The following is a 22,752-nucleotide window of genomic DNA, read 5'->3' on the forward strand; positions in this document are numbered from 1 at the left end:
TGAAAGTCTTAATAAGTGTCAAAAATGCACAAAATATGGCCACAAAAGGTCCTACTAAAACAATATATGAAATAATATTGACTAACCATCAACGGATGGCTAGTCACACAACACAAACTTAACAGATTTTTCTCTGGTTTAGAAGGCACGTCTTCGTTATCCAAATCCAAAACCGGAAGTCGAAAATATGCATAAACTCTTAACAGAACATATCCATAACATAGTCCTCCACCAGAACTGCTATACTATTACACATTTATAAGTCTTTTTGTTGATAACCTTAGGTCTGTCAGTAACAAGATGAGAATAAAACCCTATTTTCTGCTGGCAAAAATTATGCCACGTCCCTGGGTGGGCTCGAACCACCAACCTTTCGGTTAACAGCCGAACGCGCTAACCAATTGCGCCACAGAGACTCGCATGTCAAACTGTAGAATATTAAGGTAGTGATGTTTTTACCTTGTCATATTGTCATATACTGTATACACCATAAGGATGAATTATATTGACCAATTAATTATAACGGTCTAATCTACACTATCTTATACATATATTGATGTTGTCACATGCAATGCACTCGATCTTCAAAAATTCGACTGCGTTCATTAGCCTTTCATTATTCATTTAAAATCCCCAGTTTGTTTTACCACTAGTCAATTACTAGAACATATCCATAAAAATGTCTTTCAATAGATCGAAAATATGCATAAACTCTTAACAGAACATATCCATAACATAGTCCTCCACCAGAACTGCTATACTATTACACATTTATAAGTCTTTTTGTTGATAACCTTAGGTCTGTCAGTAACAAGATGAGAATAAAACCCTATTTTCTGCTGGCAAAAATTATGCCACGTCCCTGGGTGGGCTCGAACCACCAACCTTTCGGTTAACAGCCGAACGCGCTAACCAATTGCGCCACAGAGACTCGCATGTCAAACTGTAGAATATTAAGGTAGTGATGTTTTTACCTTGTCATATTGTCATATACTGTATACACCATAAGGATGAATTATATTGACCAATTAATTATAACGGTCTAATCTACACTATCTTATACATATATTGATGTTGTCACATGCAATGCACTCGATCTTCAAAAATTCGACTGCGTTCATTAGCCTTTCATTATTCATTTAAAATCCCCAGTTTGTTTTACCACTAGTCAATTACTAGAACATATCCATAAAAATGTCTTTCAATAGATCGAAAATATGCATAAACTCTTAACAGAACATATCCATAACATAGTCCTCCACCAGAACTGCTATACTATTACACATTTATAAGTCTTTTTGTTGATAACCTTAGGTCTGTCAGTAACAAGATGAGAATAAAACCCTATTTTCTGCTGGCAAAAATTATGCCACGTCCCTGGGTGGGCTCGAACCACCAACCTTTCGGTTAACAGCCGAACGCGCTAACCAATTGCGCCACAGAGACTCGCATGTCAAACTGTAGAATATTAAGGTAGTGATGTTTTTACCTTGTCATATTGTCATATACTGTATACACCATAAGGATGAATTATATTGACCAATTAATTATAACGGTCTAATCTACACTATCTTATACATATATTGATGTTGTCACATGCAATGCACTCGATCTTCAAAAATTCGACTGCGTTCATTAGCCTTTCATTATTCATTTAAAATCCCCAGTTTGTTTTACCACTAGTCAATTACTAGAACATATCCATAAAAATGTCTTTCAATAGATCGAAAATATGCATAAACTCTTAACAGAACATATCCATAACATAGTCCTCCACCAGAACTGCTATACTATTACACATTTATAAGTCTTTTTGTTGATAACCTTAGGTCTGTCAGTAACAAGATGAGAATAAAACCCTATTTTCTGCTGGCAAAAATTATGCCACGTCCCTGGGTGGGCTCGAACCACCAACCTTTCGGTTAACAGCCGAACGCGCTAACCAATTGCGCCACAGAGACTCGCATGTCAAACTGTAGAATATTAAGGTAGTGATGTTTTTACCTTGTCATATTGTCATATACTGTATACACCATAAGGATGAATTATATTGACCAATTAATTATAACGGTCTAATCTACACTATCTTATACATATATTGATGTTGTCACATGCAATGCACTCGATCTTCAAAAATTCGACTGCGTTCATTAGCCTTTCATTATTCATTTAAAATCCCCAGTTTGTTTTACCACTAGTCAATTACTAGAACATATCCATAAAAATGTCTTTCAATAGATCGAAAATATGCATAAACTCTTAACAGAACATATCCATAACATAGTCCTCCACCAGAACTGCTATACTATTACACATTTATAAGTCTTTTTGTTGATAACCTTAGGTCTGTCAGCAACAAGATGAGAATAAAACCCTATTTTCTGCTGGCAAAAATTATGCCACGTCCCTGGGTGGGCTCGAACCACCAACCTTTCGGTTAACAGCCGAACGCGCTAACCAATTGCGCCACAGAGACTCGCATGTCAAACTGTAGAATATTAAGGTAGTGATGTTTTTACCTTGTCATATTGTCATATACTGTATACACCATAAGGATGAATTATATTGACCAATTAATTATAACGGTCTAATCTACACTATCTTATACATATATTGATGTTGTCACATGCAATGCACTCGATCTTCAAAAATTCGACTGCGTTCATTAGCCTTTCATTATTCATTTAAAATCCCCAGTTTGTTTTACCACTAGTCAATTACTAGAACATATCCATAAAAATGTCTTTCAATAGATCGAAAATATGCATAAACTCTTAACAGAACATATCCATAACATAGTCCTCCACCAGAACTGCTATACTATTACACATTTATAAGTCTTTTTGTTGATAACCTTAGGTCTGTCAGTAACAAGATGAGAATAAAACCCTATTTTCTGCTGGCAAAAATTATGCCACGTCCCTGGGTGGGCTCGAACCACCAACCTTTCGGTTAACAGCCGAACGCGCTAACCAATTGCGCCACAGAGACTCGCATGTCAAACTGTAGAATATTAAGGTAGTGATGTTTTTACCTTGTCATATTGTCATATACTGTATACACCATAAGGATGAATTATATTGACCAATTAATTATAACGGTCTAATCTACACTATCTTATACATATATTGATGTTGTCACATGCAATGCACTCGATCTTCAAAAATTCGACTGCGTTCATTAGCCTTTCATTATTCATTTAAAATCCCCAGTTTGTTTTACCACTAGTCAATTACTAGAACATATCCATAAAAATGTCTTTCAATAGATCGAAAATATGCATAAACTCTTAACAGAACATATCCATAACATAGTCCTCCACCAGAACTGCTATACTATTACACATTTATAAGTCTTTTTGTTGATAACCTTAGGTCTGTCAGTAACAAGATGAGAATAAAACCCTATTTTCTGCTGGCAAAAATTATGCCACGTCCCTGGGTGGGCTCGAACCACCAACCTTTCGGTTAACAGCCGAACGCGCTAACCAATTGCGCCACAGAGACTCGCATGTCAAACTGTAGAATATTAAGGTAGTGATGTTTTTACCTTGTCATATTGTCATATACTGTATACACCATAAGGATGAATTATATTGACCAATTAATTATAACGGTCTAATCTACACTATCTTATACATATATTGATGTTGTCACATGCAATGCACTCGATCTTCAAAAATTCGACTGCGTTCATTAGCCTTTCATTATTCATTTAAAATCCCCAGTTTGTTTTACCACTAGTCAATTACTAGAACATATCCATAAAAATGTCTTTCAATAGATCGAAAATATGCATAAACTCTTAACAGAACATATCCATAACATAGTCCTCCACCAGAACTGCTATACTATTACACATTTATAAGTCTTTTTGTTGATAACCTTAGGTCTGTCAGCAACAAGATGAGAATAAAACCCTATTTTCTGCTGGCAAAAATTATGCCACGTCCCTGGGTGGGCTCGAACCACCAACCTTTCGGTTAACAGCCGAACGCGCTAACCAATTGCGCCACAGAGACTCGCATGTCAAACTGTAGAATATTAAGGTAGTGATGTTTTTACCTTGTCATATTGTCATATACTGTATACACCATAAGGATGAATTATATTGACCAATTAATTATAACGGTCTAATCTACACTATCTTATACATATATTGATGTTGTCACATGCAATGCACTCGATCTTCAAAAATTCGACTGCGTTCATTAGCCTTTCATTATTCATTTAAAATCCCCAGTTTGTTTTACCACTAGTCAATTACTAGAACATATCCATAAAAATGTCTTTCAATAGATCGAAAATATGCATAAACTCTTAACAGAACATATCCATAACATAGTCCTCCACCAGAACTGCTATACTATTACACATTTATAAGTCTTTTTGTTGATAACCTTAGGTCTGTCAGTAACAAGATGAGAATAAAACCCTATTTTCTGCTGGCAAAAATTATGCCACGTCCCTGGGTGGGCTCGAACCACCAACCTTTCGGTTAACAGCCGAACGCGCTAACCAATTGCGCCACAGAGACTCGCATGTCAAACTGTAGAATATTAAGGTAGTGATGTTTTTACCTTGTCATATTGTCATATACTGTATACACCATAAGGATGAATTATATTGACCAATTAATTATAACGGTCTAATCTACACTATCTTATACATATATTGATGTTGTCACATGCAATGCACTCGATCTTCAAAAATTCGACTGCGTTCATTAGCCTTTCATTATTCATTTAAAATCCCCAGTTTTGTGACAATATGATGGGCTTCAAAATATATATATATATATATATATATATATTTATATATTCTTAATATGTTTAATAAAATTCATTGATAATAATAACACAGGGAAATATCTATCAAGAAAATTATACAAATAAGTTTTAGACTGATTGTTTTAATTCAAGGTTAAAATAACATGTAAATATAAGTACATGTACACATGTAGGCCATATACTGACATGTTATAATAACAATTAATTAATGAACTGGGCATATGCAAGATTCACAACTATAAATTGTCCAGAGTGGTAAGAACATGTCAATTAAAGTCAGCTTGATAGATATTCATCTGTGTATCTTTAGAATAAAAACTATTATTGTCAAAGTAATAGAAATTTTGATAAACTGTTATATTCAAATGAAATTGTATATAAACTATTGCTTGTATACTGTTAGAGGAGACCGTCCTTTATGGACACTGGTCCAGACCGGCTTGAATAAATTGTTGTTCCAAATAACATTGTGTTGTGTTACACAGTGGTTATTTTTGGTTAACCGTGACTAAAGGATTCTAAGGTAAAGTGACTATTGATAATCTTTATTTAATTTCTTAAAATGGCTGATAAAGAATTTAATGTAGGATTAGTTTTCCAAAATTTAGTAACAAAAGGTCAAAGTCTTACTCAAAAGGGTATTTGAAAAGGGCATTAATTCGATTGAAAGCTTTGATGGTTCATAATCGCAAAAAATAGGAATAGGTGAACAAGATGTAAGCACACTTTTTCATGATCAAGTTGTTAACTTGGATGAAGTCATCAGGAGGAATGTTTTGTTAAAATAATGTTGATTTTATAAGCGAAAATGTAGATATTTATTTTGTCTAATTCAATGGTGGAGGTTTTTTTTATTGGTATGTTTGTATGTAATCATTATAAGGGCGAAGGATTTTATTAGGTATTTTATTGTATAAGTCAGTATAAAAGACTTGCGTACAAATTTTAATTATAATGACAAAATGTTTTTATATGCTGTCTATTAAAAGACAGAAAAGATATTATTTAAAACACTTGAATATTAATATTTTAGAATTAATTTACAATAAGTAAAAAAAAACTTAATGCCCCATCCGCTACGGCTGGATCATAAAAAACTTAAGATGCTGGTTATATCTAGGGTATTTAACTGCGTGAATAATGATAAGATATCTCGATTTGTAATATAATAATTTCTGATTTGATTCATATTTTGAGTTGTTTTCTAAAGATACAGTCCGTAGTTCTAGAATATACGCGCCTGTATACACTGGTATAAGAAAGTTTCATTTAAGAACCTTTTGGCGACGAAGTAAAGGGTATTTCTGCGATGTTATAACCATATGGTTGCTAAAATATGGTTGACGCAATTGGGTAAGTGCGTAAGCACATTTGTTTAGAGAAACAAAACATTCTATGTTGTTTAGAATCCAAACCTTTTTTCGCACAATTAATAAGGCATACGTTGCTAAGCAATGACAATGGTGCACGTGGTTAGGTAGAGTAATCACGGTTGCTATAGTAACCCTTATTGTGGTATTTTTAAAGAATGACAGAACTATCTTCAGAAAATAGCGCATAAATGATAAAGATTGATACAACTGCTGTGTTTACACTAAGGCATGTTAAGGTTAACTTTTAAGATTTTAAGTATTTCGCGATGGATGAAATATAGGAATATATAGTTTCTTTAAATGTTCAAAGGAATATTTGAACATCGTGTAAAGTTAACAATGTGAAAATGAAATGCATGATAAAAAAAAACAGAAATCTAAAATAAGGGTTTTAAATGAAATCTGTTTATAATAAAGCATTGGTAAGGTTTGTAAACAATACAAATAGTTTATTTACGTCTCACCATTAATATTACAATACATAACATAATACACGAATACATAAAACAATATAAAATATTAATGCCATTCTAAAAAGAATTATGAGAGACGGGATTAAAAAAAATATATATATATTGAAAATTAATAATAATAAATATCAATGTACAGCTAGATTTGAAAATTTCCTTAAAAATATTTATATTTACAGTTAAGACAAAATGTTTAACGGTATAAAAAACGTCCTTAAAAATATTTGTATTTACAGTTAAGACAAACTGTTTAACGGTATAAAAAACGACGTCTTCTATCTAAAATAAATTTGCAGATTTTGCACTATAAATAATAATACTATGTAAACACGGATTACAATCTTAATAAGATAAATAATTTTGGACTTAAATATATGGAAATACGTATCATATGATTAATCGTTATAAACAATAACTCGATACATCTTCCGAAGAATATTAATGATCGTTAATGTTATTGCTGATTAAAAAAGAGGGTCATAAGGTCTTCTATAGCTTTTGTGTTAAGTGAAATGACAAATGATAATAATTCACATGAGTATAATTCAGAAAGTAGTCAAAATATGTCTTTTGATGAAATTAGGGTACCTAAGAAAAATAAACGAAAAATGTGTAAGTCTGAAAGATAGACTAATTTATGTAAAACATTCTCACAATTTTTTGTTTGTTTACGACTAACAAGATATAATCATAGGCTTCATGATAACTATAGCTTGTTTATTTATCAGTATAATTTTTATGTGTATATGAAATATTTTTGTAAATAATATACTTTTGTTTTAATTAATCATATTCATTCTAATTGTCGCTTCAGATAGATCACTGAAAAAATATTGATTGTTTAGAATTCGTATTAATATCAGTAATCTCTTAATCACAGTTTTGTTTATGAAAAAGGAAGGAAAGTGTTGGTTAAATGTCAAACCTTATTTAAAACCTTTTCAGTGTCTGCGAGAGCGAAGTATATATTAAAAGGTTGTTATTTGGGGGTAAATTGCTACACAGTAAAAAAAAAATAATTATATAACTTAGTAAAAAAATTAACCTTAATATAGAAACCATTTCGTGTTTTTTCGAGTTTTTATATTCTAGTTAAGTAAATAACATATTGATAAGTCCATTTACCAAATTAAAGCAGTAAGAACTTATTGAGGACGACTTTGAACTATCAAACTTAGTAAATGCATTAATTTATTTTGTTGTTATATTTATAGGTATTTTGTTATATTTATTTTGCAAACATAGTCAAAAATTTAAGTGTAGGTTTTTAGCCAATTGAGAATTATAATTAAGAGGTTCAAATAGTCACTAGATATCTTGGTTGCAATGAAGTGGTGTCAACTAATGTTGAGGGCGATGGTACTGCCTCCAGAAATGTTAAAATAGCTTCTGTACCACTATTAAAACCAGCCACTAAGAACCATTATCCAGTACTTAACTTGTCAAACAATGAGAAGTTACAATCGAGTAAACTAACCACAAGAATGACGATTGGACAAGAACACTGGATATTGGCTTTGATTATTGGACACAACGCAGACGTTTAGATGTAAATAAAACTATACGATCACATAACTTTATATTGGTAGAGGGAATCGTTCTACAACATCACAGGTAGATTTGCCTGATTTGTTCCAGCCGGTGATAACTGAGCAACCTAGTCAGGGACCCTGAATCAACAGGGTAGGTAAGCTAGGTCAGTTAGGAGTAATATCAAAGACAGATGGTGGATCACATGGAGGTCGGAGTAATATCAACGACAGATGGTGGATCACTTGGAGGTCGGAGTATATCAACGACAGATGGTGGATTACTTGGAGGTCGGAGTATAACAACGACAGATGGTGGATCACTTGGAGGTAGGAGTATATCAACGACAGATGGTTGATTACTTGGAGGTCGGAGTATATCAACGACAGATGGTGGATCACTTGGAGGTCGGAGTATATCAACGACAGATGGTTGATCACTTGGAGGTCGGAGTTATCAACGACAGTCGGAGTAGTTGCGCATGAAAGGTCAGAGTTATCGACGACAGTCGGAGCAGTTGCAGTACTTCTGAATGATGGGAATTGGCGTTGCAGACAAACAAACGGATTGTTGGAGTTGACAACGACGTTCGGAGGAGCAGTCCACCGGAGTCGGAGTTATGAAGACGGTCCGCAGTTGATGGTTGCGCCTTTTTCTGGTATTACGAAGTTCCGATTTTTGATGTTACGAAGAGTGTAATGATAGAACTTTTACAACTTAGTTATTCACACAAGAATTGTATGAACTATGCATTGCTGGACATTTAGATGTTGTTGAACTGTTGAAATGACTGTTTATGAATGTTGTTTTTTTTTTAATTTGCAAGCATTCATATTGTCACCGATTTAAACTAAAATATAAAATTATATTTCTTAAGAAAGGGAGGAATGTGACAATATGATGGGCTTCAAAATATATATATATATATATATATATATTTATATATTCTTAATATGTTTAATAAAATTCATTGATAATAATAACACAGGGAAATATCTATCAAGAAAATTATACAAATAAGTTTTAGACTGATTGTTTTAATTCAAGGTTAAAATAACATGTAAATATAAGTACATGTACACATGTAGGCCATATACTGACATGTTATAATAACAATTAATTAATGAACTGGGCATATGCAAGATTCACAACTATAAATTGTCCAGAGTGGTAAGAACATGTCAATTAAAGTCAGCTTGATAGATATTCATCTGTGTATCTTTAGAATAAAAACTATTATTGTCAAAGTAATAGAAATTTTGATAAACTGTTATATTCAAATGAAATTGTATATAAACTATTGCTTGTATACTGTTAGAGGAGACCGTCCTTTATGGACACTGGTCCAGACCGGCTTGAATAAATTGTTGTTCCAAATAACATTGTGTTGTGTTACAGTTTGTTTTACCACTAGTCAATTACTAGAACATATCCATAAAAATGTCTTTCAATAGATCGAAAATATGCATAAACTCTTAACAGAACATATCCATAACATAGTCCTCCACCAGAACTGCTATACTATTACACATTTATAAGTCTTTTTGTTGATAACCTTAGGTCTGTCAGTAACAAGATGAGAATAAAACCCTATTTTCTGCTGGCAAAAATTATGCCACGTCCCTGGGTGGGCTCGAACCACCAACCTTTCGGTTAACAGCCGAACGCGCTAACCAATTGCGCCACAGAGACTCGCATGTCAAACTGTAGAATATTAAGGTAGTGATGTTTTTACCTTGTCATATTGTCATATACTGTATACACCATAAGGATGAATTATATTGACCAATTAATTATAACGGTCTAATCTACACTATCTTATACATATATTGATGTTGTCACATGCAATGCACTCGATCTTCAAAAATTCGACTGCGTTCATTAGCCTTTCATTATTCATTTAAAATCCCCAGTTTGTTTTACCACTAGTCAATTACTAGAACATATCCATAAAAATGTCTTTCAATAGATCGAAAATATGCATAAACTCTTAACAGAACATATCCATAACATAGTCCTCCACCAGAACTGCTATACTATTACACATTTATAAGTCTTTTTGTTGATAACCTTAGGTCTGTCAGTAACAAGATGAGAATAAAACCCTATTTTCTGCTGGCAAAAATTATGCCACGTCCCTGGGTGGGCTCGAACCACCAACCTTTCGGTTAACAGCCGAACGCGCTAACCAATTGCGCCACAGAGACTCGCATGTCAAACTGTAGAATATTAAGGTAGTGATGTTTTTACCTTGTCATATTGTCATATACTGTATACACCATAAGGATGAATTATATTGACCAATTAATTATAACGGTCTAATCTACACTATCTTATACATATATTGATGTTGTCACATGCAATGCACTCGATCTTCAAAAATTCGACTGCGTTCATTAGCCTTTCATTATTCATTTAAAATCCCCAGTTTGTTTTACCACTAGTCAATTACTAGAACATATCCATAAAAATGTCTTTCAATAGATCGAAAATATGCATAAACTCTTAACAGAACATATCCATAACATAGTCCTCCACCAGAACTGCTATACTATTACACATTTATAAGTCTTTTTGTTGATAACCTTAGGTCTGTCAGTAACAAGATGAGAATAAAACCCTATTTTCTGCTGGCAAAAATTATGCCACGTCCCTGGGTGGGCTCGAACCACCAACCTTTCGGTTAACAGCCGAACGCGCTAACCAATTGCGCCACAGAGACTCGCATGTCAAACTGTAGAATATTAAGGTAGTGATGTTTTTACCTTGTCATATTGTCATATACTGTATACACCATAAGGATGAATTATATTGACCAATTAATTATAACGGTCTAATCTACACTATCTTATACATATATTGATGTTGTCACATGCAATGCACTCGATCTTCAAAAATTCGACTGCGTTCATTAGCCTTTCATTATTCATTTAAAATCCCCAGTTTGTTTTACCACTAGTCAATTACTAGAACATATCCATAAAAATGTCTTTCAATAGATCGAAAATATGCATAAACTCTTAACAGAACATATCCATAACATAGTCCTCCACCAGAACTGCTATACTATTACACATTTATAAGTCTTTTTGTTGATAACCTTAGGTCTGTCAGTAACAAGATGAGAATAAAACCCTATTTTCTGCTGGCAAAAATTATGCCACGTCCCTGGGTGGGCTCGAACCACCAACCTTTCGGTTAACAGCCGAACGCGCTAACCAATTGCGCCACAGAGACTCGCATGTCAAACTGTAGAATATTAAGGTAGTGATGTTTTTACCTTGTCATATTGTCATATACTGTATACACCATAAGGATGAATTATATTGACCAATTAATTATAACGGTCTAATCTACACTATCTTATACATATATTGATGTTGTCACATGCAATGCACTCGATCTTCAAAAATTCGACTGCGTTCATTAGCCTTTCATTATTCATTTAAAATCCCCAGTTTGTTTTACCACTAGTCAATTACTAGAACATATCCATAAAAATGTCTTTCAATAGATCGAAAATATGCATAAACTCTTAACAGAACATATCCATAACATAGTCCTCCACCAGAACTGCTATACTATTACACATTTATAAGTCTTTTTGTTGATAACCTTAGGTCTGTCAGTAACAAGATGAGAATAAAACCCTATTTTCTGCTGGCAAAAATTATGCCACGTCCCTGGGTGGGCTCGAACCACCAACCTTTCGGTTAACAGCCGAACGCGCTAACCAATTGCGCCACAGAGACTCGCATGTCAAACTGTAGAATATTAAGGTAGTGATGTTTTTACCTTGTCATATTGTCATATACTGTATACACCATAAGGATGAATTATATTGACCAATTAATTATAACGGTCTAATCTACACTATCTTATACATATATTGATGTTGTCACATGCAATGCACTCGATCTTCAAAAATTCGACTGCGTTCATTAGCCTTTCATTATTCATTTAAAATCCCCAGTTTGTTTTACCACTAGTCAATTACTAGAACATATCCATAAAAATGTCTTTCAATAGATCGAAAATATGCATAAACTCTTAACAGAACATATCCATAACATAGTCCTCCACCAGAACTGCTATACTATTACACATTTATAAGTCTTTTTGTTGATAACCTTAGGTCTGTCAGTAACAAGATGAGAATAAAACCCTATTTTCTGCTGGCAAAAATTATGCCACGTCCCTGGGTGGGCTCGAACCACCAACCTTTCGGTTAACAGCCGAACGCGCTAACCAATTGCGCCACAGAGACTCGCATGTCAAACTGTAGAATATTAAGGTAGTGATGTTTTTACCTTGTCATATTGTCATATACTGTATACACCATAAGGATGAATTATATTGACCAATTAATTATAACGGTCTAATCTACACTATCTTATACATATATTGATGTTGTCACATGCAATGCACTCGATCTTCAAAAATTCGACTGCGTTCATTAGCCTTTCATTATTCATTTAAAATCCCCAGTTTGTTTTACCACTAGTCAATTACTAGAACATATCCATAAAAATGTCTTTCAATAGATCGAAAATATGCATAAACTCTTAACAGAACATATCCATAACATAGTCCTCCACCAGAACTGCTATCCTATTACACATTTATAAGTCTTTTTGTTGATAACCTTAGGTCTGTCAGTAACAAGATGAGAATAAAACCCTATTTTCTGCTGGCAAAAATTATGCCACGTCCCTGGGTGGGCTCGAACCACCAACCTTTCGGTTAACAGCCGAACGCGCTAACCAATTGCGCCACAGAGACTCGCATGTCAAACTGTAGAATATTAAGGTAGTGATGTTTTTACCTTGTCATATTGTCATATACTGTATACACCATAAGGATGAATTATATTGACCAATTAATTATAACGGTCTAATCTACACTATCTTATACATATATTGATGTTGTCACATGCAATGCACTCGATCTTCAAAAATTCGACTGCGTTCATTAGCCTTTCATTATTCATTTAAAATCCCCAGTTTGTTTTACCACTAGTCAATTACTAGAACATATCCATAAAAATGTCTTTCAATAGATCGAAAATATGCATAAACTCTTAACAGAACATATCCATAACATAGTCCTCCACCAGAACTGCTATACTATTACACATTTATAAGTCTTTTTGTTGATAACCTTAGGTCTGTCAGTAACAAGATGAGAATAAAACCCTATTTTCTGCTGGCAAAAATTATGCCACGTCCCTGGGTGGGCTCGAACCACCAACCTTTCGGTTAACAGCCGAACGCGCTAACCAATTGCGCCACAGAGACTCGCATGTCAAACTGTAGAATATTAAGGTAGTGATGTTTTTACCTTGTCATATTGTCATATACTGTATACACCATAAGGATGAATTATATTGACCAATTAATTATAACGGTCTAATCTACACTATCTTATACATATATTGATGTTGTCACATGCAATGCACTCGATCTTCAAAAATTCGACTGCGTTCATTAGCCTTTCATTATTCATTTAAAATCCCCAGTTTGTTTTACCACTAGTCAATTACTAGAACATATCCATAAAAATGTCTTTCAATAGATCGAAAATATGCATAAACTCTTAACAGAACATATCCATAACATAGTCCTCCACCAGAACTGCTATCCTATTACACATTTATAAGTCTTTTTGTTGATAACCTTAGGTCTGTCAGTAACAAGATGAGAATAAAACCCTATTTTCTGCTGGCAAAAATTATGCCACGTCCCTGGGTGGGCTCGAACCACCAACCTTTCGGTTAACAGCCGAACGCGCTAACCAATTGCGCCACAGAGACTCGCATGTCAAACTGTAGAATATTAAGGTAGTGATGTTTTTACCTTGTCATATTGTCATATACTGTATACACCATAAGGATGAATTATATTGACCAATTAATTATAACGGTCTAATCTACACTATCTTATACATATATTGATGTTGTCACATGCAATGCACTCGATCTTCAAAAATTCGACTGCGTTCATTAGCCTTTCATTATTCATTTAAAATCCCCAGTTTGTTTTACCACTAGTCAATTACTAGAACATATCCATAAAAATGTCTTTCAATAGATCGAAAATATGCATAAACTCTTAACAGAACATATCCATAACATAGTCCTCCACCAGAACTGCTATACTATTACACATTTATAAGTCTTTTTGTTGATAACCTTAGGTCTGTCAGTAACAAGATGAGAATAAAACCCTATTTTCTGCTGGCAAAAATTATGCCACGTCCCTGGGTGGGCTCGAACCACCAACCTTTCGGTTAACAGCCGAACGCGCTAACCAATTGCGCCACAGAGACTCGCATGTCAAACTGTAGAATATTAAGGTAGTGATGTTTTTACCTTGTCATATTGTCATATACTGTATACACCATAAGGATGAATTATATTGACCAATTAATTATAACGGTCTAATCTACACTATCTTATACATATATTGATGTTGTCACATGCAATGCACTCGATCTTCAAAAATTCGACTGCGTTCATTAGCCTTTCATTATTCATTTAAAATCCCCAGTTTGTTTTACCACTAGTCAATTACTAGAACATATCCATAAAAATGTCTTTCAATAGATCGAAAATATGCATAAACTCTTAACAGAACATATCCATAACATAGTCCTCCACCAGAACTGCTATACTATTACACATTTATAAGTCTTTTTGTTGATAACCTTAGGTCTGTCAGTAACAAGATGAGAATAAAACCCTATTTTCTGCTGGCAAAAATTATGCCACGTCCCTGGGTGGGCTCGAACCACCAACCTTTCGGTTAACAGCCGAACGCGCTAACCAATTGCGCCACAGAGACTCGCATGTCAAACTGTAGAATATTAAGGTAGTGATGTTTTTACCTTGTCATATTGTCATATACTGTATACACCATAAGGATGAATTATATTGACCAATTAATTATAACGGTCTAATCTACACTATCTTATACATATATTGATGTTGTCACATGCAATGCACTCGATCTTCAAAAATTCGACTGCGTTCATTAGCCTTTCATTATTCATTTAAAATCCCCAGTTTGTTTTACCACTAGTCAATTACTAGAACATATCCATAAAAATGTCTTTCAATAGATCGAAAATATGCATAAACTCTTAACAGAACATATCCATAACATAGTCCTCCACCAGAACTGCTATACTATTACACATTTATAAGTCTTTTTGTTGATAACCTTAGGTCTGTCAGTAACAAGATGAGAATAAAACCCTATTTTCTGCTGGCAAAAATTATGCCACGTCCCTGGGTGGGCTCGAACCACCAACCTTTCGGTTAACAGCCGAACGCGCTAACCAATTGCGCCACAGAGACTCGCATGTCAAACTGTAGAATATTAAGGTAGTGATGTTTTTACCTTGTCATATTGTCATATACTGTATACACCATAAGGATGAATTATATTGACCAATTAATTATAACGGTCTAATCTACACTATCTTATACATATATTGATGTTGTCACATGCAATGCACTCGATCTTCAAAAATTCGACTGCGTTCATTAGCCTTTCATTATTCATTTAAAATCCCCAGTTTGTTTTACCACTAGTCAATTACTAGAACATATCCATAAAAATGTCTTTCAATAGATCGAAAATATGCATAAACTCTTAACAGAACATATCCATAACATAGTCCTCCACCAGAACTGCTATACTATTACACATTTATAAGTCTTTTTGTTGATAACCTTAGGTCTGTCAGTAACAAGATGAGAATAAAACCCTATTTTCTGCTGGCAAAAATTATGCCACGTCCCTGGGTGGGCTCGAACCACCAACCTTTCGGTTAACAGCCGAACGCGCTAACCAATTGCGCCACAGAGACTCGCATGTCAAACTGTAGAATATTAAGGTAGTGATGTTTTTACCTTGTCATATTGTCATATACTGTATACACCATAAGGATGAATTATATTGACCAATTAATTATAACGGTCTAATCTACACTATCTTATACATATATTGATGTTGTCACATGCAATGCACTCGATCTTCAAAAATTCGACTGCGTTCATTAGCCTTTCATTATTCATTTAAAATCCCCAGTTTGTTTTACCACTAGTCAATTACTAGAACATATCCATAAAAATGTCTTTCAATAGATCGAAAATATGCATAAACTCTTAACAGAACATATCCATAACATAGTCCTCCACCAGAACTGCTATACTATTACACATTTATAAGTCTTTTTGTTGATAACCTTAGGTCTGTCAGTAACAAGATGAGAATAAAACCCTATTTTCTGCTGGCAAAAATTATGCCACGTCCCTGGGTGGGCTCGAACCACCAACCTTTCGGTTAACAGCCGAACGCGCTAACCAATTGCGCCACAGAGACTCGCATGTCAAACTGTAGAATATTAAGGTAGTGATGTTTTTACCTTGTCATATTGTCATATACTGTATACACCATAAGGATGAATTATATTGACCAATTAATTATAACGGTCTAATCTACACTATCTTATACATATATTGATGTTGTCACATGCAATGCACTCGATCTTCAAAAATTCGACTGCGTTCATTAGCCTTTCATTATTCATTTAAAATCCCCAGTTTGTTTTACCACTAGTCAATTACTAGAACATATCCATAAAAATGTCTTTCAATAGATCGAAAATATGCATAAACTCTTAACAGAACATATCCATAACATAGTCCTCCACCAGAACTGCTATACTATTACACATTTATAAGTCTTTTTGTTGATAACCTTAGGTCTGTCAGTAACAAGATGAGAATAAAACCCTATTTTCTGCTGGCAAAAATTATGCCACGTCCCTGGGTGGGCTCGAACCACCAACCTTTCGGTTAACAGCCGAACGCGCTAACCAATTGCGCCACAGAGACTCGCATGTCAAACTGTAGAATATTAAGGTAGTGATGTTTTTACCTTGTCATATTGTCATATACTGTATACACCATAAGGATGAATTATATTGACCAATTAATTATAACGGTCTAATCTACACTATCTTATACATATATTGATGTTGTCACATGCAATGCACTCGATCTTCAAAAATTCGACTGCGTTCATTAGCCTTTCATTATTCATTTAAAATCCCCAGTTTGTTTTACCACTAGTCAATTACTAGAACATATCCATAAAAATGTCTTTCAATAGATCGAAAATATGCATAAACTCTTAACAGAACATATCCATAACATAGTCCTCCACCAGAACTGCTATACTATTACACATTTATAAGTCTTTTTGTTGATAACCTTAGGTCTGTCAGTAACAAGATGAGAATAAAACCCTATTTTCTGCTGGCAAAAATTATGCCACGTCCCTGGGTGGGCTCGAACCACCAACCTTTCGGTTAACAGCCGAACGCGCTAACCAATTGCGCCACAGAGACTCGCATGTCAAACTGTAGAATATTAAGGTAGTGATGTTTTTACCTTGTCATATTGTCATATACTGTATACACCATAAGGATGAATTATATTGACCAATTAATTATAACGGTCTAATCTACACTATCTTATACATATATTGATGTTGTCACATGCAATGCACTCGATCTTCAAAAATTCGACTGCGTTCATTAGCCTTTCATTATTCATTTAAAATCCCCAGTTTGTTTTACCACTAGTCAATTACTAGAACATATCCATAAAAATGTCTTTCAATAGATCGAAAATATGCATAAACTCTTAACAGAACATATCCATAACATAGTCCTCCACCAGAACTGCTATACTATTACACATTTATAAGTCTTTTTGTTGATAACCTTAGGTCTGTCAGTAACAAGATGAGAATAAAACCCTATTTTCTGCTGGCAAAAATTATGCCACGTCCCTGGGTGGGCTCGAACCACCAACCTTTCGGTTAACAGCCGAACGCGCTAACCAATTGCGCCACAGAGACTCGCATGTCAAACTGTAGAATATTAAGGTAGTGATGTTTTTACCTTGTCATATTGTCATATACTGTATACACCATAAGGATGAATTATATTGACCAATTAATTATAACGGTCTAATCTACACTATCTTATACATATATTGATGTTGTCACATGCAATGCACTCGATCTTCAAAAATTCGACTGCGTTCATTAGCCTTTCATTATTCATTTAAAATCCCCAGTTTGTTTTACCACTAGTCAATTACTAGAACATATCCATAAAAATGTCTTTCAATAGATCGAAAATATGCATAAACTCTTAACAGAACATATCCATAACATAGTCCTCCACCAGAACTGCTATACTATTACACATTTATAAGTCTTTTTGTTGATAACCTTAGGTCTGTCAGTAACAAGATGAGAATAAAACCCTATTTTCTGCTGGCAAAAATTATGCCACGTCCCTGGGTGGGCTCGAACCACCAACCTTTCGGTTAACAGCCGAACGCGCTAACCAATTGCGCCACAGAGACTCGCATGTCAAACTGTAGAATATTAAGGTAGTGATGTTTTTACCTTGTCATATTGTCATATACTGTATACACCATAAGGATGAATTATATTGACCAATTAATTATAACGGTCTAATCTACACTATCTTATACATATATTGATGTTGTCACATGCAATGCACTCGATCTTCAAAAATTCGACTGCGTTCATTAGCCTTTCATTATTCATTTAAAATCCCCAGTTTGTTTTACCACTAGTCAATTACTAGAACATATCCATAAAAATGTCTTTCAATAGATCGAAAATATGCATAAACTCTTAACAGAACATATCCATAACGTAGTCCTCCACCAGAACTGCTATACTATTACACATTTATAAGTCTTTTTGTTGATAACCTTAGGTCTGTCAGTAACAAGATGAGAATAAAACCCTATTTTCTGCTGGCAAAAATTATGCCACGTCCCTGGGTGGGCTCGAACCACCAACCTTTCGGTTAACAGCCGAACGCGCTAACCAATTGCGCCACAGAGACTCGCATGTCAAACTGTAGAATATTAAGGTAGTGATGTTTTTACCTTGTCATATTGTCATATACTGTATACACCATAAGGATGAATTATATTGACCAATTAATTATAACGGTCTAATCTACACTATCTTATACATATATTGATGTTGTCATATGCAATGCACTCGATCTTCAAAAATTCGACTGCGTTCATTAGCCTTTCATTATTCATTTAAAATCCCCAGTTTGTTTTACCACTAGTCAATTACTAGAACATATCCATAAAAATGTCTTTCAATAGATCGAAAATATGCATAAACTCTTAACAGAACATATCCATAACATAGTCCTCCACCAGAACTGCTATACTATTACACATTTATAAGTCTTTTTGTTGATAACCTTAGGTCTGTCAGTAACAAGATGAGAATAAAACCCTATTTTCTGCTGGCAAAAATTATGCCACGTCCCTGGGTGGGCTCGAACCACCAACCTTTCGGTTAACAGCCGAACGCGCTAACCAATTGCGCCACAGAGACTCGCATGTCAAACTGTAGAATATTAAGGTAGTGATGTTTTTACCTTGTCATATTGTCATATACTGTATACACCATAAGGATGAATTATATTGACCAATTAATTATAACGGTCTAATCTACACTATCTTATACATATATTGATGTTGTCACATGCAATGCACTCGATCTTCAAAAATTCGACTGCGTTCATTAGCCTTTCATTATTCATTTAAAATCCCCAGTTTGTTTTACCACTAGTCAATTACTAGAACATATCCATAAAAATGTCTTTCAATAGATCGAAAATATGCATAAACTCTTAACAGAACATATCCATAACATAGTCCTCCACCAGAACTGCTATACTATTACACATTTATAAGTCTTTTTGTTGATAACCTTAGGTCTGTCAGTAACAAGATGAGAATAAAACCCTATTTTCTGCTGGCAAAAATTATGCCACGTCCCTGGGTGGGCTCGAACCACCAACCTTTCGGTTAACAGCCGAACGCGCTAACCAATTGCGCCACAGAGACTCGCATGTCAAACTGTAGAATATTAAGGTAGTGATGTTTTTACCTTGTCATATTGTCATATACTGTATACACCATAAGGATGAATTATATTGACCAATTAATTATAACGGTCTAATCTACACTATCTTATACATATATTGATGTTGTCACATGCAATGCACTCGATCTTCAAAAATTCGACTGCGTTCATTAGCCTTTCATTATTCATTTAAAATCCCCAGTTTGTTTTACCACTAGTCAATTACTAGAACATATCCATAAAAAATGTCTTTCAATAGATCGAAAATATGCATAAACTCTTAACAGAACATATCCATAACATAGTCCTCCACCAGAACTGCTATACTATTACACATTTATAAGTCTTTTTGTTGATAACCTTAGGTCTGTCAGTAACAAGATTAGAATAAAACCCTATTTTCTGCTGGCAAAAATTATGCCACGTCCCTGGGTGGGCTCGAACCACCAACCTTTCGGTTAACAGCCGAACGCGCTAACCAATTGCGCCACAGAGACTCGCATGTCAAACTGTAGAATATTAAGGTAGTGATGTTTTTACCTTGTCATATTGTCATATACTGTATACACCATAAGGATGAATTATATTGACCAATTAATTATAACGGTCTAATCTACACTATCTTATACATATATTGATGTTGTCACATGCAATGCACTCGATCTTCAAAAATTCGACTGCGTTCATTAGCCTTTCATTATTCATTTAAAATCCCCAGTTTGTTTTACCACTAGTCAATTACTAGAACATATCCATAAAAATGTCTTTCAATAGATCGAAAATATGCATAAACTCTTAACAGAACATATCCATAACATAGTCCTCCACCAGAACTGCTATACTATTACACATTTATAAGTCTTTTTGTTGATAACCTTAGGTCTGTCAGTAACAAGATGAGAATAAAACCCTATTTTCTGCTGGCAAAAATTATGCCACGTCCCTGGGTGGGCTCGAACCACCAACCTTTCGGTTAACAGCCGAACGCGCTAACCAATTGCGCCACAGAGACTCGCATGTCAAACTGTAGAATATTAAGGTAGTGATGTTTTTACCTTGTCATATTGTCATATACTGTATACACCATAAGGATGAATTATATTGACCAATTAATTATAACGGTCTAATCTACACTATCTTATACATATATTGATGTTGTCACATGCAATGCACTCGATCTTCAAAAATTCGACTGCGTTCATTAGCCTTTCATTATTCATTTAAAATCCCCAGTTTGTTTTACCACTAGTCAATTACTAGAACATATCCATAAAAATGTCTTTCAATAGATCGAAAATATGCATAAACTCTTAACAGAACATATCCATAACATAGTCCTCCACCAGAACTGCTATACTATTACACATTTATAAGTCTTTTTGTTGATAACCTTAGGTCTGTCAGTAACAAGATGAGAATAAAACCCTATTTTCTGCTGGCAAAAATTATGCCACGTCCCTGGGTGGGCTCGAACCACCAACCTTTCGGTTAACAGCCGAACGCGCTAACCAATTGCGCCACAGAGACTCGCATGTCAAACTGTAGAATATTAAGGTAGTGATGTTTTTACCTTGTCATATTGTCATATACTGTATACACCATAAGGATGAATTATATTGACCAATTAATTATAACGGTCTAATCTACACTATCTTATACATATATTGATGTTGTCACATGCAATGCACTCGATCTTCAAAAATTCGACTGCGTTCATTAGCCTTTCATTATTCATTTAAAATCCCCAGTTTGTTTTACCACTAGTCAATTACTAGAACATATCCATAAAAATGTCTTTCAATAGATCGAAAATATGCATAAACTCTTAACAGAACATATCCATAACATAGTCCTCCACCAGAACTGCTATACTATTACACATTTATAAGTCTTTTTGTTGATAACCTTAGGTCTGTCAGTAACAAGATGAGAATAAAACCCTATTTTCTGCTGGCAAAAATTATGCCACGTCCCTGGGTGGGCTCGAACCACCAACCTTTCGGTTAACAGCCGAACGCGCTAACCAATTGCGCCACAGAGACTCGCATGTCAAACTGTAGAATATTAAGGTAGTGATGTTTTTACCTTGTCATATTGTCATATACTGTATACACCATAAGGATGAATTATATTGACCAATTAATTATAACGGTCTAATCTACACTATCTTATACATATATTGATGTTGTCACATGCAATGCACTCGATCTTCAAAAATTCGACTGCGTTCATTAGCCTTTCATTATTCATTTAAAATCCCCAGTTTGTTTTACCACTAGTCAATTACTAGAACATATCCATAAAAATGTCTTTCAATAGATCGAAAATATGCATAAACTCTTAACAGAACATATCCATAACATAGTCCTCCACCAGAACTGCTATACTATTACACATTTATAAGTCTTTTTGTTGATAACCTTAGGTCTGTCAGTAACAAGATGAGAATAAAACCCTATTTTCTGCTGGCAAAAATTATGCCACGTCCCTGGGTGGGCTCGAACCACCAACCTTTCGGTTAACAGCCGAACGCGCTAACCAATTGCGCCACAGAGACTCGCATGTCAAACTGTAGAATA

General features: G+C 34.4%; 35 non-coding genes across 35 annotated transcripts; all 35 read right to left on the bottom strand.

Moving 5' to 3' along the window:
• Window positions 1-342: 342 nt before the first annotated feature.
• Window positions 343-416, bottom strand: Trnan-guu (transfer RNA asparagine (anticodon GUU)). The gene has a single exon. It is a non-coding gene; the product is annotated as a tRNA-Asn (tRNA).
• A 441-nt stretch (window positions 417-857) lies between these two features.
• On the bottom strand, window positions 858-931 carry Trnan-guu (transfer RNA asparagine (anticodon GUU)). The gene has a single exon. It is a non-coding gene; the product is annotated as a tRNA-Asn (tRNA).
• Window positions 932-1,372: 441 nt separating this feature from the next.
• On the bottom strand, window positions 1,373-1,446 carry Trnan-guu (transfer RNA asparagine (anticodon GUU)). The gene has a single exon. It is a non-coding gene; the product is annotated as a tRNA-Asn (tRNA).
• A 441-nt stretch (window positions 1,447-1,887) lies between these two features.
• Window positions 1,888-1,961, bottom strand: Trnan-guu (transfer RNA asparagine (anticodon GUU)). Its single transcript has one exon. It is a non-coding gene; the product is annotated as a tRNA-Asn (tRNA).
• Window positions 1,962-2,402: 441 nt separating this feature from the next.
• Window positions 2,403-2,476, bottom strand: Trnan-guu (transfer RNA asparagine (anticodon GUU)). Its single transcript has one exon. It is a non-coding gene; the product is annotated as a tRNA-Asn (tRNA).
• A 441-nt stretch (window positions 2,477-2,917) lies between these two features.
• On the bottom strand, window positions 2,918-2,991 carry Trnan-guu (transfer RNA asparagine (anticodon GUU)). The gene has a single exon. It is a non-coding gene; the product is annotated as a tRNA-Asn (tRNA).
• A 441-nt stretch (window positions 2,992-3,432) lies between these two features.
• On the bottom strand, window positions 3,433-3,506 carry Trnan-guu (transfer RNA asparagine (anticodon GUU)). The gene has a single exon. It is a non-coding gene; the product is annotated as a tRNA-Asn (tRNA).
• Window positions 3,507-3,947: 441 nt separating this feature from the next.
• Window positions 3,948-4,021, bottom strand: Trnan-guu (transfer RNA asparagine (anticodon GUU)). The gene has a single exon. It is a non-coding gene; the product is annotated as a tRNA-Asn (tRNA).
• Window positions 4,022-4,462: 441 nt separating this feature from the next.
• Window positions 4,463-4,536, bottom strand: Trnan-guu (transfer RNA asparagine (anticodon GUU)). The gene has a single exon. It is a non-coding gene; the product is annotated as a tRNA-Asn (tRNA).
• Window positions 4,537-9,780: 5,244 nt separating this feature from the next.
• Trnan-guu (transfer RNA asparagine (anticodon GUU)) lies at window positions 9,781-9,854 on the bottom strand. Its single transcript has one exon. It is a non-coding gene; the product is annotated as a tRNA-Asn (tRNA).
• Window positions 9,855-10,295: 441 nt separating this feature from the next.
• On the bottom strand, window positions 10,296-10,369 carry Trnan-guu (transfer RNA asparagine (anticodon GUU)). Its single transcript has one exon. It is a non-coding gene; the product is annotated as a tRNA-Asn (tRNA).
• A 441-nt stretch (window positions 10,370-10,810) lies between these two features.
• Trnan-guu (transfer RNA asparagine (anticodon GUU)) lies at window positions 10,811-10,884 on the bottom strand. The gene has a single exon. It is a non-coding gene; the product is annotated as a tRNA-Asn (tRNA).
• Window positions 10,885-11,325: 441 nt separating this feature from the next.
• Window positions 11,326-11,399, bottom strand: Trnan-guu (transfer RNA asparagine (anticodon GUU)). The gene has a single exon. It is a non-coding gene; the product is annotated as a tRNA-Asn (tRNA).
• Window positions 11,400-11,840: 441 nt separating this feature from the next.
• Window positions 11,841-11,914, bottom strand: Trnan-guu (transfer RNA asparagine (anticodon GUU)). Its single transcript has one exon. It is a non-coding gene; the product is annotated as a tRNA-Asn (tRNA).
• Window positions 11,915-12,355: 441 nt separating this feature from the next.
• Window positions 12,356-12,429, bottom strand: Trnan-guu (transfer RNA asparagine (anticodon GUU)). The gene has a single exon. It is a non-coding gene; the product is annotated as a tRNA-Asn (tRNA).
• Window positions 12,430-12,870: 441 nt separating this feature from the next.
• Trnan-guu (transfer RNA asparagine (anticodon GUU)) lies at window positions 12,871-12,944 on the bottom strand. The gene has a single exon. It is a non-coding gene; the product is annotated as a tRNA-Asn (tRNA).
• Window positions 12,945-13,385: 441 nt separating this feature from the next.
• On the bottom strand, window positions 13,386-13,459 carry Trnan-guu (transfer RNA asparagine (anticodon GUU)). The gene has a single exon. It is a non-coding gene; the product is annotated as a tRNA-Asn (tRNA).
• Window positions 13,460-13,900: 441 nt separating this feature from the next.
• Window positions 13,901-13,974, bottom strand: Trnan-guu (transfer RNA asparagine (anticodon GUU)). Its single transcript has one exon. It is a non-coding gene; the product is annotated as a tRNA-Asn (tRNA).
• A 441-nt stretch (window positions 13,975-14,415) lies between these two features.
• Window positions 14,416-14,489, bottom strand: Trnan-guu (transfer RNA asparagine (anticodon GUU)). Its single transcript has one exon. It is a non-coding gene; the product is annotated as a tRNA-Asn (tRNA).
• Window positions 14,490-14,930: 441 nt separating this feature from the next.
• Trnan-guu (transfer RNA asparagine (anticodon GUU)) lies at window positions 14,931-15,004 on the bottom strand. The gene has a single exon. It is a non-coding gene; the product is annotated as a tRNA-Asn (tRNA).
• A 441-nt stretch (window positions 15,005-15,445) lies between these two features.
• On the bottom strand, window positions 15,446-15,519 carry Trnan-guu (transfer RNA asparagine (anticodon GUU)). Its single transcript has one exon. It is a non-coding gene; the product is annotated as a tRNA-Asn (tRNA).
• A 441-nt stretch (window positions 15,520-15,960) lies between these two features.
• Trnan-guu (transfer RNA asparagine (anticodon GUU)) lies at window positions 15,961-16,034 on the bottom strand. The gene has a single exon. It is a non-coding gene; the product is annotated as a tRNA-Asn (tRNA).
• A 441-nt stretch (window positions 16,035-16,475) lies between these two features.
• Window positions 16,476-16,549, bottom strand: Trnan-guu (transfer RNA asparagine (anticodon GUU)). The gene has a single exon. It is a non-coding gene; the product is annotated as a tRNA-Asn (tRNA).
• A 441-nt stretch (window positions 16,550-16,990) lies between these two features.
• Window positions 16,991-17,064, bottom strand: Trnan-guu (transfer RNA asparagine (anticodon GUU)). Its single transcript has one exon. It is a non-coding gene; the product is annotated as a tRNA-Asn (tRNA).
• A 441-nt stretch (window positions 17,065-17,505) lies between these two features.
• Window positions 17,506-17,579, bottom strand: Trnan-guu (transfer RNA asparagine (anticodon GUU)). The gene has a single exon. It is a non-coding gene; the product is annotated as a tRNA-Asn (tRNA).
• A 441-nt stretch (window positions 17,580-18,020) lies between these two features.
• Trnan-guu (transfer RNA asparagine (anticodon GUU)) lies at window positions 18,021-18,094 on the bottom strand. The gene has a single exon. It is a non-coding gene; the product is annotated as a tRNA-Asn (tRNA).
• Window positions 18,095-18,535: 441 nt separating this feature from the next.
• On the bottom strand, window positions 18,536-18,609 carry Trnan-guu (transfer RNA asparagine (anticodon GUU)). The gene has a single exon. It is a non-coding gene; the product is annotated as a tRNA-Asn (tRNA).
• A 441-nt stretch (window positions 18,610-19,050) lies between these two features.
• Trnan-guu (transfer RNA asparagine (anticodon GUU)) lies at window positions 19,051-19,124 on the bottom strand. The gene has a single exon. It is a non-coding gene; the product is annotated as a tRNA-Asn (tRNA).
• Window positions 19,125-19,565: 441 nt separating this feature from the next.
• Window positions 19,566-19,639, bottom strand: Trnan-guu (transfer RNA asparagine (anticodon GUU)). The gene has a single exon. It is a non-coding gene; the product is annotated as a tRNA-Asn (tRNA).
• A 441-nt stretch (window positions 19,640-20,080) lies between these two features.
• Window positions 20,081-20,154, bottom strand: Trnan-guu (transfer RNA asparagine (anticodon GUU)). Its single transcript has one exon. It is a non-coding gene; the product is annotated as a tRNA-Asn (tRNA).
• A 442-nt stretch (window positions 20,155-20,596) lies between these two features.
• Window positions 20,597-20,670, bottom strand: Trnan-guu (transfer RNA asparagine (anticodon GUU)). Its single transcript has one exon. It is a non-coding gene; the product is annotated as a tRNA-Asn (tRNA).
• A 441-nt stretch (window positions 20,671-21,111) lies between these two features.
• Trnan-guu (transfer RNA asparagine (anticodon GUU)) lies at window positions 21,112-21,185 on the bottom strand. The gene has a single exon. It is a non-coding gene; the product is annotated as a tRNA-Asn (tRNA).
• A 441-nt stretch (window positions 21,186-21,626) lies between these two features.
• Window positions 21,627-21,700, bottom strand: Trnan-guu (transfer RNA asparagine (anticodon GUU)). Its single transcript has one exon. It is a non-coding gene; the product is annotated as a tRNA-Asn (tRNA).
• A 441-nt stretch (window positions 21,701-22,141) lies between these two features.
• Window positions 22,142-22,215, bottom strand: Trnan-guu (transfer RNA asparagine (anticodon GUU)). Its single transcript has one exon. It is a non-coding gene; the product is annotated as a tRNA-Asn (tRNA).
• A 441-nt stretch (window positions 22,216-22,656) lies between these two features.
• Trnan-guu (transfer RNA asparagine (anticodon GUU)) lies at window positions 22,657-22,730 on the bottom strand. The gene has a single exon. It is a non-coding gene; the product is annotated as a tRNA-Asn (tRNA).
• Window positions 22,731-22,752: the final 22 nt, after the last annotated feature.

Source organism: Mytilus californianus, unplaced genomic scaffold (assembly GCF_021869535.1).
Source record: "Mytilus californianus isolate M0D057914Y unplaced genomic scaffold, xbMytCali1.0.p SCAF_1, whole genome shotgun sequence".
Lineage (NCBI taxonomy): Eukaryota > Metazoa > Mollusca > Bivalvia > Mytilida > Mytilidae > Mytilus > Mytilus californianus.